This window comes from Mesoplodon bidens, assembly GCF_964165515.1.
Source record: "Mesoplodon bidens genome assembly, chromosome: 12".
NCBI lineage: Eukaryota > Metazoa > Chordata > Mammalia > Artiodactyla > Ziphiidae > Mesoplodon > Mesoplodon bidens.
The window spans coordinates 13,846,094-13,851,479 of record NC_138168.1 but is presented as its reverse complement, the minus strand read 5'-3'; positions in this window follow the sequence as shown (position 1 = coordinate 13,851,479).

Sequence of the window (5,386 nt, the reverse complement as noted above, 5' to 3'; positions counted from 1 at the left end):
TACCTGCTGGTACGTTGGGCACTTTTGGTCTTTCGGGCTACTTTATCTGCCTGGAGCTGATGAAAAGTTGATGGCCCTGCCCTTTGATGTGACGTCTACAGAGTCTAAGAAAATGGCCTTGGGTGAATTAGAGTCAGGGAAAGAATGGAAACAAAGAGGCCCATCTGAGTGCGAGGGGCTGATGAACAGAATCACGGGAGATTTTTTTTTTTTTTTTCTGTGGTACGCGGTCCTCTCACTGTTGTGGCCTCTCCCGTTGTGGAGCACAGGCTCCAGACGTGCAGGCTCAGCGGCCATGGCTCACGGGCCCAGCCGCTCCGCGGCATGTGGGATCTTCCCGGACCAGGGCACGAACCCGTGTCCCCTGCATCGGCAGGCAGACTCTCAACCACTGCGCCACCAGGGAAGCCCTGGGAATTGAAGTGTATAGGTCATTCACTGGACATTTCCTTTACCTGGAATGGATCAAAGGTGACTCTGAGGTCTGAAGTCAGGTGACTGGGCTCATGGAGATTCCAGTTCAGTGGCAGGGAGGCGGAAGGCAGGGGGCCCGACTTTGAATACACGGATTTCTGCGCGGCCAGGCTCTCGCAGTGTACGTGCTCAGTGGGCACTTGGAGATGTAGAATGCAGCTGGTGGGAGAGGCCTGAAGTCCACGGAGGGTCGCCTCTTCCGAGAAGCCAGCCACAGCCGCTGGGTTGCAGAGTCTGGGGAGTCTGGGTTGGGCGAGGGGGTAGGGCCGCTCGCCCACACCTGCACCTGGGGTAGGCGGGGAACAGGGAGACGCCCGAGAGGCAGCACCGTGGAGAGGAGGAAAGGTGGTTTTGGCATCTAACGGAGCTGAGCAAACAGTCAGAGGAGCTCCCAGTGCAACGTGTCCAGGCTGAGATGTAAATTCTCAGCGGGAGCTGATTGGCTGGAAGCTAGGGCTCCAGAGGAGATGGAAGGTTTGAAGAAGGTGATGGAAAAGAGACCCTGGAAAATTCTCTGAGCCCCTCAGGAGTGGCTTTCAAGGTCTGTAGCTCTGGCCACAAACCAGGGTAGGACCTCTGCGCTAGTTCCTCAGAGTAGAAGTGCTGAGAGAAGAGTTTCCAGGAAGGAGAGGGGGAAATTCTCAGCACAGAATCAAGAATAATGGGAACAAATGAAACCAAATTATGCTCCGTCTGGTGTAAAGTCCCCCAATACCCTTTTTTCAATAGTCTTTCTATTGAGATATAATTTATGTATAATAAAACATAGAGCTCTTAGGGATATAGTTGAATGAGTGTTGACAACACCTGTGTGTATAACTACATACACCACCACCCTGATTAAGACACAAAACATTTACATCACCCCAGAAACTCCCACCTGTGTACCCAACCCCTGCTCCCTCCCCAGACAACTATGGTTCTGATTTCGATTGCCCTATATTCATTTTGCCTGATCTAGAACTTCAAATAAATGGAATCTTACAGGGACTTCCCTGGTGATGGAGTGGTTAAAATCCACCTGCCAATGCAGGGGACACGGGTTCGAGCCCTGGTCCGGGAAGATGCCACATGCCGTGGAACAACTAAGCCTGTGCGCCACAGCTACTGAGCCTGCGCTCTAGAGCCCACGAGCCACAACTACTGAGCCTGCGAGCCACAACTACTGAAGCCCGTGTGCCTAGAGCCCGTGCACCGCAACGAAGAGTAGCCCCTGCTTGCCACAACTAGAGAAAAGTGCGTGCGCAACATCAAAGACCCAATGCAGCCAAAAATAAACAAATAAAATAAATAAATTTATTTTAAAAAATAGCGGAAGGGGATAGTTCCCCCGTGGAAAATCGGGGCACTTCTCCAGGCAGAGGTGGGGCTGGATTCTGGGAGGGCAAAACCGATAAATGCCCAGAACACCTTAACAAAGGCGGAACACATAGCTTTTGACTTGTGTTTGTGTCTCCTGCTTAACAAGATGACATTGCCTTTATTCACTTATCTTTGAGTCTTCCCTCAAATAACAGGCCTGGTTGGGTTGTATTATATTACTGCCAAGGCCAACTATGTGAAAGCAGAGTACCTGACTACAGCTCATCCCAGACCAGCTTTGCTGTTGTTATTGTGATTGTTTTAAATCTTAAAGTTGACCATGCATTTCTGATTACTTAAAATTGTTCTTCCGGGCTTCCCTGGTGGCGCAGTGGTTGAGAGTCCGCCTGGCGATGCAGGGGACACGGGTTCGTGCCCCGGTCCGAGAAGATCCCACATGCCGCGGAGCGGCTGGGCCCGTGAGCCATGGCCGCTGAGCCTGCGCATCCGGAGACTGTTCTCCGCAGCGGGAGAGGCCACAGCAGTTAGAGGCCCGCATACCGGAAAAAAAAAAAATTGTTCTTCCTAAGTTGAAATGCAGAAACTCTGTAAAGTCTAATATTAAGTGGGGAAAAGGGAAAACACTAAATAAAACTTGATCAGGACTGGAAGCGAATTAAGAGTAATATAAACATGTTTTTGTGTATCAGATTCCCTTTTTTGAAAGCTACTTAAAAAGTTATGTTTCTTGGGACTTACCTGGTGGTCCAGTGGGTAAGACTCCAAGCTCCCAATGTAGGGGGTCCGGGTTCGATCCCTGGTTGGGGAAGTAGATCCCACATACGGCACCCGCATGCCGCAACTAAAAGATCCTGTGTGCTGCAACTAAGACCCGGTGCAGCCAAAATAAATAAATAAATAAATAAAATATTTTTTTAAAACCTTAAAAAAAGTTATCTTTCTTAATCTTATCAAAGGGGGAAACTGGGAGGGATAAATTAGGAGTTTGGGATGAACAGATATGCACTACTATACATAAAATAGGTAAACAGCAAGGACCTACTGTCTGGCACAGGGAACTCTACTCAGTATCTTGTAATAACCTATAAGGGAAAAGAATCTGAAAATATATATATATATATATATATATATATATATATATATATATATATATATGTATAACTGAGTCACTTTGCTGTACACCTGAAACTAACACAACATTGTAAATCAACTACACTTCAATTAAAAAAAAGAAGAATTTGGAAATTGTGTTTTCCAACCTTGAACAGTGCAATGTTGTGGGTTCTTGTGTAATAGACACTCGCTCAATCCCACACCTTTGGAAACAACTCCCTTCTGGAGGCAAGTGGGAAGAAGCGTCTGGAAGTCACACACCTGCAGCACAGACCACACTCCGTGCACTGAGGAGTCCACTGGCCCCTAGACGTCAATGGAGAGTGCGCCACACACCAGGTGGGCAATTACAGGAACCACAGACATGCTGATGTAACTGATGTAACGCTGGAAATGAAACAAAAATAAAATCCGGGTCTTTCCTGGGTTTCCTCTCTTTGTGGGTGTCTATGTTGTGTTTATGTATCGCCGTGTGCGTGTGCGTATGCGTGTGTTCCTCTGGCCTCTGTACACTTGGCCTCTCTTTAACTCTCATCGTTGCTGGATCTAACTTTGTTCTACTGGTTTCCATCCTGGGGGGCAGGTAGGGGAGTGTGTTGCACAGCTTATGAAGAGAGCAGGGCCTTAATGCCAGAAAGGACTGGAACACACATGCCAGTTATGCTACTTAATAGCTAGGCAACTTTCAACAAAGTACTCAACATCTCTGAGCCCCATTTTCTGGGCTGGTCGGTGAGAATTCCATTTTTCCTTCCAGGTGCATGGTAGGGTTGCACTGTTGGTCCCCCTGGGATTAGGAGGGGTCACACGCTTGCGCTGGCCAGTGAGTTGAGAGTGGGGGCAGATGTGTCACTCCTGGGGAGAAGCCTGTAAGACAGTCGCCGTCTTGCCTTTTCCCTGAAAGATGACAGAGTCGTCTGGTCCCTGAGTGAGGAGCACAGTCCCCACCAACCCAAGTCACACGTGGCATCACCATGTTGTTTGCAGCTGTTAGGATTTGGGAGTTATTTACTGCTCGGTGTGAATTCGCCCATCCTGGCTGATGTGTCCCAATACAAATAGTGAGATGGTAGGATTTACCGCCACGGTTGGTGTGGGATTATCAGTGCCCAGTGGCTCTTACTACTCTTATCCCCATCCTCACGGCTCGTAGCAGACCCTCCACCCGCACCTCACACGTGGCTCCCTCTCACCCATGGCACTCCAGCCAGATTCACTCCCCCACCCTGCCACTTTCCCTCTTTTACTGTGGAACACTGGCTCCATTGTGTTCAGACTCTCTAGATTGTTCCTCATCTTTCTCCTCCAACTGGAAACAGAATTTTAGAGCTGAAAGGGACCTCCTCTCTCTAAGAATGTGCAGAAACAAACCTTCAACCTCACTCCCCAGCCACCAAGCATCCACAGACACCGGGACATCCTAGGCCCCATCAGTACCAGTTCTGCCCCTCCCTGAGAGCTGTCATAGACACTGTCTTCTTCAGCTGTCAGCGTCCATTTCCTAAGGATGCCTGATCACCTCTGGCCCCAAGGAGCCTGTGGTCACTCGGCTGCCCCCACACTCAGCTCGGACACCTCCCTTCCTGCGCCCTCCACGGTTCATGCTAGCACTGCTTCCTACCCGTGTACCTACATCTTCTTCTCCTTTCTTTGCCCTTCTAACCGTCTCCACCCCTACCTCAACAGTTTGTCGAAACACCAGGCAGTCACAGCGCCCTGGGGAGCCTCAGCAGACCATTTCTCTTCTCTTGTTCCTGGCTAACGGCCAGTTATGCAGGAAAACAGTGAACGGTACAGACCTGCGACTCCATGCTGTGTGTGTTGCCTGAAACTAAAATAAGTGACTTTTCCGGAGCAGCTGACATCCGTGTGCACCCTTACTTCTCAGAACCCCCTCTTTCCATGGCCTCTGGTTCTCTTCCTGGCCACACTTCACCTCTCTCTTCAACGGTTCACCATTCTCTGTCCACTCATTTAGCTGGCCATCCCCAGCATTTTGTCCTTGGGACTCTTTTTTTCTTAATAAATTTATTTATTTTTTATTTATTTATTTTTGGCTGCGTTGGGTCTTCGTTGCTGTGCGCGGGCTTTCTCCGGTTGCAGCGAGCGGGGTCTACTCTTCATTGCAGTGCGCGGGCTTCTCATTGTGGTGGCTTCTCTTGTTGCGGAGCACGGACTCTAGGCGTGCGGGCTTCAGTAGTTGTGGCACGCGGGCTCAGTAGTTGTGGCTCGCGGGCTCTAGAGCACAGGCTCAGTAGTTGTGGCGCACAGGCTTACTTGCTCCATGGCATGTGGGATCTTCCCGGAGTAGGGATCGAACCTGTGTCCCCTGCATTGGCAGGTAGATTCTTAAACACTGCTCCACAAGGGAAGTCCCGGGACTCTTTCGTCTACACTCTTTCTCCCAAGGAATCTCATCTACCCTATGGCTACTACCATTTAAATGCAGATGACGCCCAATGACCAGCGCCAGCTT